Source organism: Carassius carassius, chromosome 12 (assembly GCF_963082965.1).
Source record: "Carassius carassius chromosome 12, fCarCar2.1, whole genome shotgun sequence".
Classification (NCBI taxonomy): domain Eukaryota; kingdom Metazoa; phylum Chordata; class Actinopteri; order Cypriniformes; family Cyprinidae; genus Carassius; species Carassius carassius.
The window spans coordinates 24,146,849-24,168,998 of NC_081766.1; the positions used below are offsets into that span (position 1 = coordinate 24,146,849).

The 22,150-nt window shown below is 40.6% G+C and overlaps 2 long non-coding RNA genes across 2 annotated transcripts in view; one reads left to right on the forward strand and one right to left on the reverse strand.

Annotated features, from left to right (window-relative positions):
* The window catches only part of LOC132155123 (uncharacterized), a 771,383-nt gene that overhangs the window by 177,822 nt on the left and 571,411 nt on the right, over positions 1-22,150 (forward strand). The window lies entirely within an intron of this gene.
* On the reverse strand, positions 12,455-16,546 carry LOC132154255 (uncharacterized). The gene is made up of 3 exons (XR_009437123.1): positions 16,084-16,546; positions 15,655-15,953; positions 12,455-12,851 (listed from the first exon to the last, which is right to left on the reverse strand). It is a non-coding gene; the product is annotated as an uncharacterized LOC132154255 (long non-coding RNA).

Here is a 22,150-nt window from a genome sequence, read left to right on the forward strand (position 1 = left end):
ACCTGTGTTGGTACCCAAGAACTAATGTGTAGTTACTCTGAAAATACACAAAAACTGACAGCTTAAAATAAAGTGTGGAACCTACGTTGGTACCCAAGAACTAAAGTGTGGAACCCGCGTTGGTACCCGGGAACTAATGTGTACTTACACTGAAAATACACAAAAACTGACCACTTCAAATAAAGTGTGGAACCTGCATAGGTACCCAGGACCTAATTTGTACTTACACTGAAAATACACAAAAACTGAGCACTTAAAATAAAGTGTGGAACCTGTGTTGGTTCCCGGGAACTATTGTGTAGTAACACTGAAAATACACAAAAGCTGTCCACTTAAAATAAAGTGTGGAACCTGCATTGGTACCCGGGAACTATTGTGTAGTTACACTGAAAATACACAAAAACTGACCGCTTAAAATAAAGTGTGGAACCTGCGTTGGTACCCGGGACCTAATGTGTACTTACACTGAAAATAGACAAAAACTGACTGCTTAAAATAAAGTGTGGAACCTGTGTTGGTACCCGGGAACTAATGTGTAGTTACACTGAAAATAGACAAAAACGGTGCGCTTAAAACAAAGTGTGGAACCAGCGTTGGTACCCGGGAACTATTGTGTAGTTACACTGAAAATACACAAAACTTGACCGCTTAAAATAAAGTGTGGAACCTGCGTTGGTACCCAGGAACTAATGTGTGGAACCTGCGTTGGTACCCGGGAACTAATGTGTACTTACATTTAAAATACACAAAAACTGAACACTTAAAATAAAGTGTGGAAGCTGCGTTGGTACCTGGGACCTAATGTGTACTTACACTGAGAAAACAAAAACTGTCCACTTAAAATAAAGTGTGGACCCTGCGTTGGTACCCAGGAACTAATGTGTGGAACCTGCGTTGGTACCCGGGAACTAATGTGTACTTACACTGAAAATACACAAAAATTGTCCACTTAAAATAAAGTGTTGAACCTGCATTGGTACCCAGGACCTAATGTGTACTTACACTGAAAATACACAAAAACTGACCACTTAAAATAAAGTGTGGAACCTGTGTTGGTACCCGGGAACTATTGTGTAGTTACACTGAAAATACACAAAAACTGTCCACTTAAAATAAAGTGTGGAACCTGCGTTGGTACCCGGGAACTATTGTGTAGTTACACTGAAAATAGACAAAAACTGACCGCTTAAAAAAAAGTGTGGAACCTGTCTTGGTACCCGGGAACTAATGTGTAGTTACACTGAAAATACACAAAAACTGACAGCTTAAAATAAAGTGTGGAACCTACATTGGTACCCAAGAACTAAAGTATGGAACCTGTGTTGGTACCCGGGAACTAATGTGTACTTAGACTGAAAATACACAAAAACTGACCACTTAAAATAAAGGGTGGAACCTGCGTTGGTACCCGGGACCTAATGTGTACTTACACTGAAAAAAAAAAACAAAAAAAAACTGTCCACTTAAAATAAAGTGTGGAACCTGCGTTGGTACATGGAAACTAATGTGTACTTACACTGAAAATATACAAAAACTGACCGCTTAAAATAAAGTGTGGAACCTGCGTTGGTACCCAAGAACTAATGTGTAGTTACACTGAAAATACACAAAAACTGCCAGCTTAAAATAAAGTGTGGAACCTACATTGGTACCCAAGAACTAAAGTGTGGAACCTGCGTTGGTACCCGGGAACTAATGTGTACTTACACTGAAAATACACAAAAACTGACCACTTAAAATAAAGTGTGGAACCTGCGTTGGTACCCAGGACCTAATGTGTACTTACACTGAAAATACACAAAAACTGACCACTTAAAATAAAGTGTGGAACCTGTGTTGGTACCCGGGAACTATTGTGTAGTTACACTGAAAATACACCAAAAACTGTCCACTTAAAATAAAGTGTGGAACCTGCGTTGGTACCCGGGAACTATTGTGTACTTACACTGAAAATACACAAAAACTGACCGCTTAAAATAAATTGTGGAACCTGCGTTGGTACCCTGGAACTAATGTGTGGAACCTGCGTTGGTACCCGGGACCTAATGATTACTTACACTGAGAAAAAAAAAAAACTGTCCACCTAAAATAAAGTGTGGACCCTGCGTTGGTACCCAGAAACTAATGTGTAGTTACACTGAAAATACACCAAAAACTGACAGCTTAAAATAAACTGTGGAACCTACGTTGGTACCCAAGAACTAAAGTGTGGAACCTGCGTTGGTACCTGGGACCTAATGATTACTTACACTGAGAAAAAAAAAAAACTGTCCACCTAAAATAAAGTGTGGACCCTGCGTTGGTACCCAGAAACTAATGTGTAGTTACACTGAAAATACACCAAAAACTGACAGCTTAAAATAAACTGTGGAACCTACGTTGGTACCCAAGAACTAAAGTGTGGAACCTGCGTTGGTACCCGAGAACTAATGTGTACTTACACTGAAAATACACAAAAACTGACCACTTAAAATAAAGTGTGGAACCTGTGTTGGTACCCAAGAACTAATGTGTAGTTACTCTGAAAATACACAAAAACTGACAGCTTAAAATAAAGTGTGGAACCTACGTTGGTACCCAAGAACTAAAGTGTGGATCCTGCGTTGGTACCCGGGAACTAATGTGTACTTACACTGAAAATACAAAAAAACTGACCACTTAAAATAAAGTGTGGAACCTGCGTTGGTACCCAGGACCTAATGTGTACTTACACTGAAAATACACAAAAACTGACCACTTAAAATAAAGTGTGGAACCTGTGTTGGTACCCGGGAACTATTGTGTAGTTACACTGAAAATACACAAAAACTGTCCACTTAAAATAAAGTGTGGAACCTGTGTTGGTTCCCGGAAGCTAATGTGTACTTACACTGAAAATACACAAAAATTGTCCACTTAAAATAAAGTGTGGAACCTGTGTTGGTACCCAAGAACTAATGTGTAGTTACTCTGAAAATACACAAAAACTGACAGCTTAAAATAAAGTGTGGAACCTACGTTGGTACCCAAGAACTAAAGTGTGGAACCTGCGTTGGTACCCGGGAACTAATGTGTACTTACACTGAAAATACACAAAAACTGACCACTTAAAATAAAGTGTGGAACCTGCGTTGGTACCCAGGACCTAATGTGTACTTACACTGAAAATACACAAAAACTGACCACTTAAAATAAAGTGTGGAACCTGTGTTGGTACCCGGGAACTATTGTGTAGTTACACTGAAAATACACAAAAACTGTCCACTTAAAATAAAGTGTGGAACCTGCGTTGGTACCCGGGAACTTTTGTGTACTTACACTGAAAATACACAAAAACTGACCGCTTAAAATAAATTGTGGAACCTGCGTTGGTACCCGGGACCTAATGTGTACTTACACTGAAAATACACAAAAACTGACCGCTTAAAATAAAGTGTGGAACCTGTGTTTGGTACCCGGGAACTAATGTGTAGTTACACTGAAAATACACAAAAAACTGACCACTTAAAATAAAGTGTGGAACCTGCGTTGGTACCTGGGACCTAATGTGTACTTACACTGAGAAAAAAAAAAAAAAACTACCCACTTAAAATAAAGTGTGGACCCTGCGTTGGTACCCAGGAACTAATGTGTGGAACCTGCATTGGTACACGGGAACTAATGTGTACTTACATTGAAAATACACAAAAACTGACCACTTAAAATAAAGTGTGGAACCTGCGTTGGTACCTGGGACCTAATGTGTACTTACACTGAGAAAAAAAAAAAAAAAACTGTCCACCTAAAATAAAGTGTGGACCCTGCGTTGGTACCCAGGAACTAATGTGTGGAACCTGAGTTGGTACCCGGGAACTAATGTTTACTTACACTGAAAATACACAAAAACTGACCACTTAAAATAAAGTGTGGAACCTGCGTTGGTACCCAGGACCTAATGTGTACTTACACTGAAAATACACAAAAACTGAGCACTTAAAATAAAGTGTGGAACCTGTGTTGGTACCCGGGAACTATTGTGTAGTTACACTGAAAATACACAAAAACTGTCCACTTAAAATAAAGTGTGGAACCTGCATTGGTACCTGGGAACTATTGTGTAGTTACACTGAAAATACACAAAAACTGACCGCTTAAAATAAGGTGTGGAACCTGCGTTGGTACCCGGGACCTAATGTGTACTTACACTGAAAATAGACAAAAACTGACCGCTTAAAATAAAGTGTGGAACCTGTGTTGGTACCCAGGAACTAATGTGTAGCTACACTGAAAATACACAAAAACTGACAGCTTAAAATAAAGTGTGGAACCTACGTTGGTACCCAAGAACTAAAGTGTGGAACCTGCGTTGGTACCCGGGAACTAATGTGTACTTACACTGAAAATACACAAAAACTGACCGCTTAAAGTAAAGTGTGGAACCTGTGTTGGTACCCGGGAACTAATGTGTAGTTACACTGAAAATAGACAAAAACGGTACGCTTAAAACAAAGTGTGGAACCTGCGTTGGTACCCGGGAACTATTGTGTAGTTACAATGAAAATACACAAAAATTGACCGCTTAAAATAAAGTGTGGAACCTGCGTTGGTACCCAGGAACTAATGTGTGGAACCTGCATTGGTACCCGGGAACTAATGTGTACTTACATTGAAAATACACAAAAACTGACCACTTAAAATAAAGTGTGGAACCTGCGTTGGTACCTGGGACCTAATGTGTACTTACACTGAGAAAAAAAAAAAAAAAGCTGTCCACCTAAAATAAAGTGTGGACCCTGCGTTGGTACCCAGGAACTAATGTGTGGAACCTGCGTTGGTACCCGGGAACTAATGTGTACTTACACTGAAAATACACAAAAACTGACCACTTAAAATAAAGTGTGGACCCTACGTTGGTACCCAGGAACTAATGTGTAGTTACACTGAAAATACACAAAAACTGACAGCTTAAAATAAAGTGTGGAACCTACGTTGGTACCCAAGAACTAAAGTGTGGAACCTGTGTTGGTACCCGGGAACTAATGTGTACTTACACTGAAAATACACAAAAACTGACCACTTAAAATAAAGTGTGGAACCTGCGTAGGTACCCAGGACCTAATTTGTACTTACACTGAAAATACACAAAAACTGAGCACTTAAAATAAAGTGTGGAACCTGTGTTGGTACCCGGGAACTATTGTGTAGTTACACTGAAAATACACAAAAACTGTCCACTTAAAATAAAGTGTGGAACCTGCATTGGTACCTGGGAACTATTGTGTAGTTACACTGAAAATATACAAAAACTGACCGCTTAAAATAAGGTGTGGAACCTGCGTTGGTACCCGGGACCTAATGTGTACTTACACTGAAAATACACAAAAACTGACAACTTAAAATAAAGTGTGGAACCTACGTTGGTACCCAAGAACTAAAGTGTGGAACCTGCGTTGGTACCCAGGAACTAATGTGTAGTTACACTGAAAATACACAAAAACTGACAGCTTAAAATAAAGTGTGGAACCTACGTTGGTTTCCAAGAACTAAAGTGTGGACCCTACGTTGGTACCCAGGAACTAATTTGTACTTACACTGAAAATACACAAAAACTGACCCCTTAAAATAAAGTGTGGAACCTGCGTAGGTGCCCAGGACCTAATTTGTACTTACACTGAAAATACACAAAAACTGAGCACTTAAAATAAAGTGTGGAACCTGTGTTGGTACCCGGGAACTATTGTGTAGTTACACTGAAAATAGACAAAAATGGTGCGCTTAAAACAAAGTGTGGAACCTGCGTTGTTACCCGGGAACTATTGTGTAGTTACACTGAAAATACACAAAAATTGATCGCTTAAAATTAAGTGTGGAACCTGTGTTGGTACCCGGGAACTATTGTGTAGTAACACTGAAAATACACAAAAACTGTCCACTTAAAATAAAGTGTGGAACCTGCATTGGTACCCGGGAACTATTGTGTAGTTACACTGAAAATACACAAAAAATGACCGCTTAAAATAAAGTGTGGAACCTGCGTTGGTACCCGGGACCTAATGTGTACTTTCATTGAAAATAGACAAAAACTGACCACTTAAAGTAAATTGTATGGAACCTGTGTTGGTACCCGGGAACTAATGTGTAGTTACACTGAAAATAGACAAAAATGGTGCGCTTAAAACAAAGTGTGGAACCTGCGTTGTCACCCGGGATCTATTGTGTAGTTACACTGAAAATACACAAAAATTGACCGCTTAAAATAAAGTGTGGAACCTGCGTTGGTACCTGGGACCTAATGATTACTTACACTGAGAAAAAAAAAAAACTGTCCACCTAAAATAAAGTGTGGACCCTGCGTTGGTACCCAGAAACTAATGTGTAGTTACACTGAAAATACACCAAAAACTGACAGCTTAAAATAAACTGTGGAACCTACGTTGGTACCCAAGAACTAAAGTGTGGAACCTGCGTTGGTACCTGGGACCTAATGATTACTTACACTGAGAAAAAAAAAACTGTCCACCTAAAATAAAGTGTGGACCCTGCGTTGGTACCCAGAAACTAATGTGTAGTTGCACTGAAAATACACCAAAAACTGACAGCTTAAAATAAACTGTGGAACCTACGTTGGTACCCAAGAACTAAAGTGTGGAACCTGCGTTGGTACCCGAGAACTAATGTGTACTTACACTGAAAATACACAAAAACTGACCACTTAAAATAAAGTGTGGAACCTGTGTTGGTACCCAAGAACTAATGTGTAGTTACTCTGAAAATACACAAAAACTGACAGCTTAAAATAAAGTGTGGAACCTACGTTGGTACCCAAGAACTAAAGTGTGGAACCTGCGTTGGTACCCGGGAACTAATGTGTACTTACACTGAAAATACAAAAAAACTGACCACTTAAAATAAAGTGTGGAACCTGCGTTGGTACCCAGGACCTAATGTGTACTTACACTGAAAATACACAAAAACTGACCACTTAAAATAAAGTGTGGAACCTGTGTTGGTACCCGGGAACTATTGTGTAGTTACACTGAAAATACACAAAAACTGTCCACTTAAAATAAAGTGTGGAACCTGTGTTGGTTCCCGGAAGCTAATGTGTACTTACACTGAAAATACACAAAAATTGTCCACTTAAAATAATGTGTGGAACCTGTGTTGGTACCCAAGAACTAATGTGTAGTTACTCTGAAAATACACAAAAACTGACAGCTTAAAATAAAGTGTGGAACCTACGTTGGTACCCAAGAACTAAAGTGTGGAACCTGCGTTGGTACCCGGGAACTAATGTGTACTTACACTGAAAATACACAAAAACTGACCACTTAAAATAAAGTGTGGAACCTGCGTTGGTACCCAGGACCTAATGTGTACTTACACTGAAAATACACAAAAACTGACCACTTAAAATAAAGTGTGGAACCTGTGTTGGTACCCGGGAACTATTGTGTAGTTACACTGAAAATACACAAAAACTGTCCACTTAAAATAAAGTGTGGAACCTGCGTTGGTACCCGGGAACTATTGTGTACTTACACTGAAAATACACAAAAACTGACCGCTTAAAATAAATTGTGGAACCTGCGTTGGTACCCGGGACCTAATGTGTACTTACACTGAAAATACACAAAAACTGACCGCTTAAAATAAAGTGTGGAACCTGTGTTTGGTACCCGGGAACTAATGTGTAGTTACACTGAAAATACACAAAAAACTGACCACTTAAAATAAAGTGTGGAACCTGCGTTGGTACCTGGGACCTAATGTGTACTTACACTGAGAAAAAAAAAAAAAAACTACCCACTTAAAATAAAGTGTGGACCCTGTGTTGGTACCCAGGAACTAATGTGTGGAACCTGCATTGGTACACGGGAACTAATGTGTACTTACATTGAAAATACACAAAAACTGACCACTTAAAATAAAGTGTGGAACCTGCGTTGGTACCTGGGACCTAATGTGTACTTACACTGAGAAAAAAAAAAAAAAACTGTCCACCTAAAATAAAGTGTGGACCCTGCGTTGGTACCCAGGAACTAATGTGTGGAACCTGAGTTGGTACCCGGGAACTAATGTGTACTTACACTGAAAATACACAAAAACTGACCACTTAAAATAAAGTGTGGAACCTGCGTTGGTACCCAGGACCTAATGTGTACTTACACTGAAAATACACAAAAACTGAGCACTTAAAATAAAGTGTGGAACCTGTGTTGGTACCCGGGAACTATTGTGTAGTTACACTGAAAATACACAAAAACTGTCCACTTAAAATAAAGTGTGGAACCTGCATTGGTACCTGGGAACTATTGTGTAGTTACACTGAAAATACACAAAAACTGACCGCTTAAAATAAGGTGTGGAACCTGCGTTGGTACCCGGGACCTAATGTGTACTTACACTGAAAATAGACAAAAACTGACCGCTTAAAATAAAGTGTGGAACCTGTGTTGGTACCCAGGAACTAATGTGTAGCTACACTGAAAATACACAAAAACTGACAGCTTAAAATAAAGTGTGGAACCTACGTTGGTACCCAAGAACTAAAGTGTGGAACCTGCGTTGGTACCCGGGAACTAATGTGTACTTACACTGAAAATACACAAAAACTGACCGCTTAAAGTAAAGTGTGGAACCTGTGTTGGTACCCGGGAACTAATGTGTAGTTACACTGAAAATAGACAAAAACGGTGCGCTTAAAACAAAGTGTGGAACCTGCGTTGGTACCCGGGAACTATTGTGTAGTTACAATGAAAATACACAAAAATTGACCGCTTAAAATAAAGTGTGGAACCTGCGTTGGTACCCAGGAACTAATGTGTGGAACCTGCATTGGTACCCGGGAACTAATGTGTACTTACATTGAAAATACACAAAAACTGACCACTTAAAATAAAGTGTGGAACCTGCGTTGGTACCTGGGACCTAATGTGTACTTACACTGAGAAAAAAAAAAAAAAAGCTGTCCACCTAAAATAAAGTGTGGACCCTGCGTTGGTACCCAGGAACTAATGTGTGGAACCTGCGTTGGTACCCGGGAACTAATGTGTACTTACACTGAAAATACACAAAAACTGACCACTTAAAATAAAGTGTGGACCCTACGTTGGTACCCAGGAACTAATGTGTAGTTACACTGAAAATACACAAAAACTGACAGCTTAAAATAAAGTGTGGAACCTACGTTGGTACCCAAGAACTAAAGTGTGGAACCTGTGTTGGTACCCGGGAACTAATGTGTACTTACACTGAAAATACACAAAAACTGACCACTTAAAATAAAGTGTGGAACCTGCGTAGGTACCCAGGACCTAATTTGTACTTACACTGAAAATACACAAAAACTGAGCACTTAAAATAAAGTGTGGAACCTGTGTTGGTACCCGGGAACTATTGTGTAGTTACACTGAAAATACACAAAAACTGTCCACTTAAAATAAAGTGTGGAACCTGCATTGGTACCTGGGAACTATTGTGTAGTTACACTGAAAATATACAAAAACTGACCGCTTAAAATAAAATGTGGAACCTGCGTTGGTACCCGGGACCTAATGTGTACTTACACTGAAAATAGACAAAAACTGACCGCTTAAAATAAAGTGTGGAACCTGTGTTGGTACCCAGGAACTAATGTGTAGTTACACTGAAAATACTTAAAAACTGATAGCTTAAAATAAAGTGTGGAACCTACGTTGGTACCCAAGAACTAAAGTGTGGAACCTGCGTTGGTACCCGAGAACTAATGTGTACTTACACTGAAAATACACAAAAACTGACCACTTAAAATAAAGTGTGGAACCTGTGTTGGTACCCGGGAACTAATGTGTAGTTACACTGAAAATAGACAAAAACGGTGCGCTTAAAACAAAGTGTGGAACCTGCGTTGGTACCCGGGAACTATTGTGTAGTTACAATGAAAATACACAAAAATTGACCGCTTAAAATAAAGTGTGGAACCTGCGTTGGTACCCAGGAACTAATGTGTGGAACCTGCATTGGTACCCGGGAACTAATGTGTACTTACATTGAAAATACACAAAAACTGACCACTTAAAATAAAGTGTGGAACCTGCGTTGGTACCTGGGACCTAATGTGTACTTACACGGAGAAAAAAAAAAAAAAAACTGTCCACCTAAAATAAAGTGTGGACCCTGCGTTGGTACCCAGGAACTAATGTGTGGAACCTGCGTTGGTACCCGGGAACTAATGTGTACTTACACTGAAAATACACAAAAACTGACCACTTAAAATAAAGTGTGGACCCTACGTTGGTACCCAGGAACTAATGTGTAGTTACACTGAAAATACACAAAAACTGACAGCTTAAAATAAAGTGTGGAACCTACGTTGGTACCCAAGAACTAAAGTGTGGAACCTGTGTTGGTACCCGGGAACTAATGTGTACTTACACTGAAAATACACAAAAACTGACCACTTAAAATAAAGTGTGGAACCTGCGTAGGTACCCAGGACCTAATTTGTACTTACACTGAAAATACACAAAAACTGAGCACTTAAAATAAAGTGTGGAACCTGTGTTGGTACCCGGGAACTATTGTGTAGTTACACTGAAAATACACAAAAACTGTCCACTTAAAATAAAGTGTGGAACCTGCATTGGTACCTGGGAACTATTGTGTAGTTACACTGAAAATATACAAAAACTGACCGCTTAAAATAAGGTGTGGAACCTGCGTTGGTACCCGGGACCTAATGTGTACTTACACTGAAAATAGACAAAAACTGACCGCTTAAAATAAAGTGTGGAACCTGTGTTGGTACCCAGGAACTAATGTGTAGTTACACTGAAAATACTTAAAAACTGACAGCTTAAAATAAAGTGTGGAACCTACGTTGGTACCCAAGAACTAAAGTGTGGAACCTGCGTTGGTACCCGAGAACTAATGTGTACTTACACTGAAAATACACAAAAACTGACCACTTAAAATAAAGTGTGGAACCTGTGTTGGTTCCCGGAAACTAATGTGTACTTACACTGAAAATACACAAAAATTGTCCACTTAAAATAAAGTGTGGAACCTGTGTTGGTACCCAGGAACTAATGTGTAGTTACACTGAAAATACACAAAAACTGTCCACTTAAAATAAAGTGTGGAACCTGCGTTGGTACCCGGGACCTAATGTGTACTTACACTGAAAAAAAAACTGTCCATTTAAAATAAAGTGTGGAACCTGCGTTGGTACCCAGGAACTAATGTGTAGTTACACTGAAAATACACTAAAACTGACAGCTTAAAATAAAGTGTGGAACCTACGTTGGTACCCAAGAACTAAAGTGTGGAACCTGCGTTGGTACCCGAGAACTAATGTGTACTTACACTGAAAATACACAAAAACTGACCACTTAAAATAAAGTGTGGAACCTGTGTTGGTTCCCGGAAACTAATGTGTACTTACACTGAAAATACACAAAAACTGACCACTTAAAATAAAGTGTGGAACCTGTGTTGGTTCCCGGAAACTAATGTGTACTTACACTGAAAATACACAAAAACTGACAACTTAAAATAAAGTGTGGAACCTACGTTGGTACCCAAGAACTAAAGTGTGGAACCTGCGTTGGTACCCGGGAACTAATGTGTACTTACACTGAAAATACACAGAAAACTGACCACTTAAAATAAAGTGTGGAACCTGTGTTGGTACCCGGGAAATTATTGTGTAGTTACACTGAAAATACACGAAAACTGTCCACTTAAAATAAAGTGTGGAACCTGCGTTGGTACCCGGGAACTATTGTGTAGTTACACTGAAAATACACAAAAATTGACCGCTTAAAATATAGTGTGGAACCTGCGTTGGTACCCAGGAACTAATGTGTACTTACACTGAAAATACACAAAAACTGACTGCTTAAAATAAATTGTGGAACCTGCGTTGGTACCTAGGAACTAATGTGTACTTACACTGAAAATAGACAAAAAATGACCGCTTAAAATAAAGTGTGGAACCTGCATTGGTACCCAGGAACTAATGTGTAGTTACACTGAAAATACACAAAAATGTACCACTTAAAATAAAGTGTGGAACCTGCGTTGGTACCCAGGAACTAATGTGTACTTACACTGAAATTACACAAAAACTGACCGCTTAAAATAAAGTGTGGAACCTGTGTTGGTACCCAGGAACTAATGCGTACTTACACTGAAAATACAGAAGAAAACGTTTTAATACCTAGAAGTTACTTTGAAAATACATGAAGTCTGTACAGGTATCTACGAAAGTAAATTATACTTCCTGTTAAAAACTATGTGAGGACATTTATTTATATTATCAAGCAATCTGGATGTACATATAATTACCCTATTTGATATTAGAACAAATACATTTTTTTCATTCTTGTTCTACGTGAACTTAAGAGAAATAATATTTATCAGTTGATATGTTCTGCATGGCTACAGATTAATGGATTTTGAAATCTTTTCTTATGTCATGAAAAAGCAATTACTCCTTGTCTGTTTCGTTTGCCTAACCAGTGATACCACTGAATACATTTTAAATGCTCTTTCAAGAGTGGAGTGCTTTTGTTGCCTCTGTGCTTGTTAACCTGTGACTTGATGCTTTGCCATGCACACGCAATGTGCTGTGTATGGCAACCAGTGACTTGATCAACAAAGTTTTTTGAATGGTTGACCGTAAAATGCCTGTATCAATGCCTAGGAAGAGCCTGAACATATGCTCTCCAACAGTCAATGAAAACGGTGGATCCTCTTCTCACGTGCCTTCTGATAATGGGTATTAGAGTTTGTCTTGAGCGGTTTTTGACAATCTTCAAAATGGGCAAACGTCTATGTCCTTTCATTTCCAGTATTCCAAAAACCCAGTTGTTTCTTCTCCATGTAGTTAGGAAACGACCACGGTTATACTAGAAGAAAATAATCAAACTTTAGGTACATTGGAGATACCCAAAATAACACCAAATATTTCATTTTATAAATGATAGACTGTGATCTTTAAATCCTGCACTTTTATTTCACCCTGTGTTTGTATATATCAGTACCAGTCAAAAGTTTATTTTTTTTTATGTTTTTGAAAGAAGTCTCATGCTCATTAAGCATCCATTTATCAGATTAAAAATACAGAAAAAAACAGTAATATTGTGGCTCAGTGGTAAAGCATTGCGTTAGCAGCACAAAAGGTCTTAGGTTCAATTCCCGTAGCACAAAAGTAGGTTAAATAATAAAAAAAAAAAAAAAATACATAAAATAAATACAAATATATGTATATATATATATATATATATATATATATATATATATATATATATATATATATATATATATATATATATATACATATATATATATATATATATATATATATATATGTATATATGTATATATATATATACAGTCGTGGCCAAAAGTTTTGAGAATTACATAAATATTGGTAATTGGAAAAGTTGCTGCTTAAGTTTTTATAATAGCAATTTGCATATACTCCAGAATGTTATGAAGAGTGATCAGATGAATTGCATAGTCCTTCTTTGCCATGAAAATTAACTTAATCCCAAAAAAACCTTTCCACTGCATTTCATTGCTGTCATTAAAGGACCTGCTGAGATCATTTCAGTAATCGTCTTGTTAACTCAGGTGAGAATGTTTACGAGCACAAGGCTGGAGATCATTATGTCAGGCTGATTGGGTTAGAATGGCAGACTTGACATGTTAAAAGGAGGATGATGCTTGAAATCATTGTTTTTCCATTGTTAACCAAGGTGACCTGCAAAGAAACGCGTGCAGCCATCATTGCGTTGCATAAAAATTGCTTCACAGGCAACGATATTGTGGCTACTAAGATTGCACCTAAATCAACAATTTATAGGATCATCAAGAACTTCAAGGAAAGAGGTTCAATTCTTGTAAAGAAGGCTTCAGGGCGTCCAAGAAAGTCCAGAAAGCGCCAGGATCGTCTCCTAAAGAGGATTCAGCTGCAGGATCGGAGTGCCACCAGTGCAGAGCTTGCTCAGGAATGGCAGCAGGCAGGTGTGAGCGCAACTGCACGCACAGTGAGGCGAAGACTTTTGGAAGATGGTCTGGTGTCAAGAAGGGCAGCAAAGAAGCCACTTCTCTCCAAAAAAAACATCAGGGACAGATTGATCTTCTGCAGAAAGTATAGTGAATGGACTGCTGAGGACTGGGGCAAAGTCATATTCTCCGATGAAGCCCCTTTCCGATTGTTTGGGACATCTGGAAAAAGGTTTGTCCGGAGAAGAAAAGGTGAGCTCTACCATCAGTCCTGTGTCATGCCAACAGTAATGCATCCTGACACCATTCATGTGTGGGGTTGCTTCTCATCCAAGGGAGTGGGCTCACTCACAATTCTGCCCAAAAACAAAGCCATGAATAAAGAATGGTACCAAAACACCCTCCAACAGCAGCTTCTTCCAACAAAACCAACAACAGTTTGGTGAAGAACAATGCATTTTCCAGCACGATGGAGCACCGTGCCATAAGGCAAAAGTGATAATTAAGTGGCTCGGGGACCAGAATGTTGAAATTTTGGGTCCATGGCCTGGAAACTCCCCAGATCTTAATCCCATTGAGAACTTGTGGTCAATCCTCAAGAGGCGGGTGGACAAACAAAAACCCACTAATTCTGACAAACTCCAAGAAGTGATTATGAAAGAATGGGTTGCTATCAGTCAGGATTTGGCCCAGAAGTTGATTGAGAGCATGCCCAGTCGAATTGCAGAGGTCCTGAAAAAGAAGGGCCAACACTGCAAATACTGACTCTTTGCATAAATGTCATTGTCGATAAAAGGCTTTAAAATGTATGAAGTGCTTGTAATTATATTTCAGTACATCACAGAAACAACTGAAACAAAGATCTAAAAGCAGTTTAGCAGCAAACTTTTTGAAAACTAATATTTATGTAATTCTCAAAACTTTTGGCCACGACTGTATATATATATCCTGAATGCACCATAAGTTGCTTTGGATAAAAGAGTCTGCTAAATGCATAAACTATTAAAAAATTTGGGGTCCGTAAGTTTATTTCTCCTTTTTAAAAATAAATTAACACTTTTATTGAGCAAGGATGTGTTCACCGATATAAAGTGATAAGTTAAGATTTACATTGTTTCCAATCTTTTGACAGGTACTATATGTATACACACACACACACACACACATACACTTGTTAAAAGACTGTAACAATTTACAAATACAAAGTTTTTCTAAAGATCACATTTACTCCTATGGGATCTCTATTATGACACTTCAGTTGTGACAAATGCATAAATTGAGACCACATATACTGAATATGAGTAGCAAATATGGCCAAGACAAAACAGCTCTCGCACAATTTCTTCAATAAGAATAAGATGTTTTATCAGAGCAGATAATGAAAAACCCTCAATCTACTACAAGAAACCTGCTAGGCGAACAGATTGGAAAGCAGGGGAAAACATTACAGTGCAGACTATATAAGCTAGCATTGACTTCATGTCTGGACACATTGATGAATGCCACTCTTGTCCAAAAGAGTCTAAATGGCTTACTTGAATATGGTAAAAGGAATTTGGATAGACCTTTGAAATTTTGGAAGCATATTTACAAAATGTTACTTTTTTGGGGGTTCAGTAATTTTGTATATGGATATTTAAATTAAATTTAGATTAGAACTTTCTTCTTTTTTTCTTTTAAATTTGTTCATGGCCCATTTACCTTCCTTTTGTGTGCAAACTTTGACTCATCAATAGAAACAAACTTGCGTCTTGAGTTTCCACCAACTGTAAGACCGGTTCTTCTTCTCAGTCTCTGTAGTGCATCTATGCATATCTAAATAACATAATAGAAATATAAATGAATGGCATACAATGTTTATTTGCATTGTTTTTGTAGTCATTAGGACGAAGTACCTCACCTTCTTAAGTGCATTTGTCATTCGCGCAAGAGTTCTTGAACTTCTGGCTATCTGATCCTCTAACAGGTCAGTTTGCCTGAGTTGGAGACCTTGTGCAAATCTGTGGACAACGAGCACATCACTAGTACTGGCTCTGTCTACTCCACAGGCTACACAAACATTATTGTAGTAAATCATTGTAAAGCATTGTTCAGATATAAATAAGCCTTTATCTTTTTATAATCACTCACCGGTAAATAAATTCCCACCATTTAACAAGTTGTACTCTACTTTGGCTGAAAAGTGAACCTTTTCTTACTGATGATGAGACTTTGCGATGACTCTTTCTCCTGCACATACAGCACATAAAACAAATAAAGTGAAGCATTAACATTCTAACTGCAAATACAATATTTTATATTACATGTGACCCAGAAAAAAAAATTAAGGAACATTAATTATAACACTGTAAATAGTTAACATGCTGTTTTGCTACAAAGCAATAAGCAAGAAGTTATGGTTTACAGTGAATTTAGAACTGCTAATGGGTGTTTTAGTTTAGTGGCTAAAACCCACTAAGATGCCATAAATTCACTGTAAACCACAGATTAACAGGACTTTTTGCTTGTATTAAAAGGCTAGTCCAGTAAAAATACATTTGATTTAATAAATAACAGGTGTATGTACAGCATTTTACAATGGCTTAGAGGCTCAGCCAATCACAATCAAGGACTGGGACTATCCCTTTTATAATTCTTCATATACACTTTTGTATTAATTTAGATTTATGAAAACCAAAGGTCTAATTAAGTTTTAAATATATATATATATATATATATATATATATATATATATATATATATATATACATACAAATTAGGTCTCTTTTAATATGCTTAATTTGCTAAACATATAATAAACTGTATTTGTAATGTTTTACATCTCAATATACTTCAATTCTGGATTTTACCTTTGTCTCTTACTTTAAAATTTATTTTATATGTAAGATAATTGTATATTCAGTTAAATAATAAAGATTATAATGGAAATATATTATACAAAGATACACCGAAAATATAGACGTTGCCATACGCATTCATATAAATTTTAACCAAAATCTTGATTTTGGAAACACATTCATTAACTTGTTAAGTCTTACATTATCCAGTGCATGCATATACAGTAACTTGAATTGCTCTACTTAGCATATATAGCAATCGTTGCACTTGTGATTGGTAAGTTTCATTTTCTTTCCGCAAACGCCGCAGACCGGTGCACTATGAAGAAGTCTCTTCTTGATTAACCATTTTATAAAAAAAAATTCGATGAGATCCTCTTCTACATCGATGTAGAATATGATGTATTTGCACGGATAAATTAATTTCAAACGCATCACTTAATTACCTTTCGTGTCCTGCTTCTACCAAGTGTTCTGTCTTCTGTTTTTTTATTATAACAAAGTTGAAACACGGGAGCGAAACACCCAATCAGAGGTCTGCATTTGCCCCGCCGGATAGCCGAGACGCATCACGCGCATGTGCAGTAGCCGGCTCCGGGGGGCTTTTTTTCCCCTTCATTTTGAATTTCAACGGCTGACGTCAGGTTGGTGTGTTATTTGAAGTTAAAACAGTTAGGGGAAGAATCATTGTGGAAGCTTCTTGAGATATATAATAAAATATGGAAAGAGGGGAAGTTACCAGGTATCTGGAAAGAAGCGATAGTGATACCAATAAGAAAACCGGGTAAAGATCCAACTAATCCTATTAGTTACAGACCAATAGCGCTAACATCCAATCTGTGTAAAATCATGGAAAGGATGATAGCGGATAGACTGACTTATGTCCTTGAAAAAAGAGGAATACTGGCTAAATGTCAAAGTGGCTTTAGGAAGGGAAGAAGCACAATAGATTCAGTGGTGAGATTGGAGACTGAAATAAGAAAGGCGCAAGCAAATAGAGAGTCAGTAATTGCAGTATTTTTTGATATAGAAAAAGCCTACGATATGATGTGGAAGGAGGGGTTATTAATCAAATTAAGTAAGATAGGGGTTGAAGGAAGAGTGTTTAATTGGATAAGAGATTTTTTGTTTGGAAGGAAAATACAAATAAGGATTGGGGCAGAATTTTCAGATCAATACATAGTTGATAATGGCACACCTCAAGGCAGTGTGATAAGTCCATTACTTTTCATTATTATGATTAATGACGTATTTGGAACAGTTCCAGAAGATATAGGAAGGTCTTTGTTCGCAGACGATGGCGCGCTATGGAAGAAAGGAAGGAATATAGAATATGTTACTAGGAAAATACAGGAAGCAATTGATATAGTGGTGGAGTGGGGATATAAGTGGGGGTTTAGGTTTTCTATAGAAAAAACTCTATTTTCTTGAGTTTTCTTTACAAGAAAAAGAATTCAGGAAGGACTAAAGTTAAGAATGTATGGGAGAGACTTAGAGAAAGTTGGAACTTTTAAATTTCTTGGAAGTAATTTGGATTCACGTTTGACATTTGCAGAACATATCAGGAGAATTGAAGAAAAGTGCAAAAGAGTAATAAATGTAATGAGATGTTTGAGGGGAAAAGAATGGGGTGCAAGTAGATTAGCAATGAAGAAAATATATGTGGCCCTAATCCGTTCAGTGTTAGATTATGGATGTGTGGTTTTTGGTTCTGCAGCTCAATCTCTGTTAAAAAAGCTTGATGTTATCCAGGCACAGGCCTTGAGGCTGTGTTGTGGAGCTTTTAAAACTTCCCCAGTATCAGCATTACAGGTAGAAATAGGAGAATGTCCTTTAGAGCTAAGAAGGAAGCAGTTGATGGTAAATTATTGGGCAGGACTACAGGGGCACAATGATTCTCATCCTACAAAGGCAATGTTACAGGAGAGCTGGGAATATGGGAAAAGGAAAAATGAAAACTTTGGTAGGATTGGAAATGACACAGCTAAAGAATTAGGAGTTTTTAATTTGAGGGTAAGTTGCACAGTTGTTTATCCAGAGGTGGCTCCCTGGAAGTTAGTTTGGCCTGAGGTAGATTGGTTTGTGTTGGAGGAAAAAAGGAGGGCAAAGGGAGGTATAAATCGTACTCGGTTACTAACGTAACCTCGGTTCGCTACGCGCCCTTCACGCCACTTCCCGCCGAAACGGGTGTGGCCCAACCCTATAAAAGGAGCTCGAAAAGGCCGAGCCTAGGCTTGAGTATGACCCTTGAGTCATTAGGCCCAAACTCCAAGCACGACTGGTTCACCGAGAGCGCGTGCAGGTCACCCACACGCTTCACTGAAGCGAGAGCCAACAGGAATACTGTCTTGAACGACAGATGCTGGAGGCTAATTGATTGGATAGGCTCAAAAGGGGGACCCTTCATGGCCTCCAAAACCGCCGCGAGATCCCACATATGGACTGACGGAGGTCTGGGAGGATTCAGCCTCCTAGCTACTCTAAGGAAGCGGATGACCAAATCGTTCCTTCCTATTGACTGACCGAGCGCTGTTTCAGAAAACGCTGCGATGGACGCCACATAAACTTTGAGCGTGGATGGGGCTCTGCCCTTATCCAACAGCTCCTGTAGGAAGGAGAGAACCTCCGTCACCTCACAACTAAGGGGTGAACATCCCCGAGCTGTGCACCAGCTGGAGAACACCGACCACTTCGCGGCATACAGCCGTCGTGCTCGACGGAGCTCTAGCCTGAGTGACGGTATTTAGCACTCCCACTGAGAGATCAGCGGGTAACCGTTGAGCGCCCACACATGGAGGGACCACAACTCCGGTTGAGGGTGCCAAATCGAGCCCCTGGCCTGCGAGAGGAGGTCCCTCTTCAACCGCACTGGCCACGGGGCGATGTCTGCTAACTGCATCAAATCTGGGAACCATGGTTGGTTCTTCCAAAAAGGTGCTACAAGCAGTATTAAACATCTCGTTTCTCTCACTAGTTCTATCACTGCGGAAGGAGGGAGACGGGAGGGAAAGCATAAAGCAGGCAGCACGACCATCTCCGTGACAGCGCGCTTTCGTTCTTGGAAAAGAACGCGGGGCAGTGAGCGATTTCGTGGGACGCGAAGAGGTCCACCTCCGCCCTGCCAAATCTCTCCCACAACAGCCGGACTGTTTGCGGGTGTAGAGACCATTCGCCCGTGGGAATGTTGTCTTTGGACAGCCTGTCTGGACCCAGATTCTGTAGCCCAGGCACATGAACTGCCCTCAGCGAGCGCAAGTTGCGCTGAGCCCAAACCAGGAGGCGTTCCGCCAGCCTGTACAGGTTTCGGGACCCGAGACCGCCCTGGCAATTTATGTAGGACACCACAGACATGTTGTCCGAACGGACTAAGACGTGGCGGCCCTTGATTCTGGGACAAAAGTGCGTCAGCGCGTTCTCCACTGCCAGCATGTCCAGACAGTTGATATGATGGAGCTTTTCCCGTTCTGACCACAAGCCAAAGGACGGTCTGCCCTCGAGCAGCGCTCCCCATCCCGAAGTGGAGGCGTCCGTCGACACCATCTTCACTTTCGAGGAAGTCCCCAGGCTTACACCTGATTGGTACCAGTCATTCGCCGTCCAGGGTTTCAGGGCTGTAACGCAGCTCTGATTGACCCTGAGACGCAGCCGACCAGATACCCGCGCTCTCAGCCAGAACTGCAGGGGGCACATGCAGAGCAGGCCCAACCGAAGAACTGGAGATGCTGAGGCCATGAGACCCAGCATCTTCTGAAATTCTCTGAGCGAACCGGTCGCGCCGCAGCAGAGAGAATTCGCTGCGCGCTGAATGCCCAACGCGCGCTGTGGTGACAGCCGCGCCGTCATGGAACATGAGTCCAGAGCTATACCCAAAAACAGTCTTGTCTGACTGGGGTTCAGCGAACTCTTCGTCCAGTTAACACTAAGACCGAGCTTCTCGAGGTGATCGAGTAAATTGGCCCCATGTTCCACGAGCTCTGCTCGTGATTAAGCCAGAATCAGCCAGTCGTCCAAATAGTTCAGCACTCGCATGCCTCTGAGTAAACGTACGAGGAGCCACGGACCAGCCTAACGGCAGGACTGTAAACTGGTATTCCTGGCCAGCCCCTCTGCTCAACAGTTTTAATATTTCGGCTCGAAGTAGGTGTGCTACTTCTGTTTTGACCAAAGTTTCGACGTGTGCTAAAAAGCACGGAGGGCGTCGAAAAAACTGTAGCGAGTAGCCTCCCCTTATAATGTCTAGCACCCAATCCGAAACCTCTGGAAGCGCTGACCATGCGTCTGCATGAATGGCTAGGGGTTGGATGCGAAGCGCGCTCTGTTGGCTGGGCAATGGCAGCGCTTCGATGTGCTCTAACATGGGCGTTAAGCCTGTGACATTTGAGGCGGGGAGCACGCTGATCACAGCGGGCAGATCGCTCGCCCGCGACCCCCCTGAGCGGGTCCCGTGGGACTCGTGCTGTCTGTGAGTAATTGTGGGCTGTAAGCGTGCACATTTACTGCTTTAGACTCGCTGTCTGCCTGGGCAGAACGAACGTGCACGGGTTTCGTTTTTACAGAAACCACATGACGCGTGTGACATAGTGTTTGTGGGCACTGAGGAGTGGGCACGTTTACTATGCAGTGCGCGCGATCGACTTGAGTCGCTTTTATGGGCGCGAGCCCTGTGTGAAGGGCTGTGCTTATTTGTGGAGATGGGCACTGAGCAGTGGGCATCGTCACTACATTTATAGCACCATCGGCCATGGCCGGGACACCAGAAATTACACCTTTTCGGGAAATATATTTTTTTTTTTTGCAGGCAAGCGGTCCACCGTACAGGCTTGCGCATTGCAAAAGACGCTGAAACAGTCACAATCCCTGGAACTGAAACAGTGGCGCGCTTAGGTGAGAGTTCGGCCGCTGCGACTCGTACACCGGCGCTTTCCCCGGATGGCTTCGGGGCTTCCGGCCTCACCGTAATCCTCTGCCGTGGTCCGTTCCAAGCCTTCGCCACCTCTTCGTGAAGCTCAGGAAGAAATGAGGCGGGCTTTGAGAAGTCGGGAACGAGAGGGGGGCGCTGGTGCAGACCACTCGAGGCCGAGACTCGTCGCGGCCAGCGTGAGGACTCGCCTCGGCTCCTTCTCGATGTCAGCTCGTTTGCTGGGCTTCTGAGCAGAAGGCGCGAGAACCTCGGAGCTCGCCCAGCCCTCACTGCCCAAAGCTAGCAGAGAGCACGTGTCCTCTTCCCCCGACGCGGCCCTGAGATCGACTTCCTCGGACGACGCGGCGGCAAACAGCGGGCGCTGCCCCCCGGGAAGCGATGCAGGGGAGGTCGGTGAAGCAGGGCGAACCGGCGAACTTGGTTGAGCTGAAGACGGTTC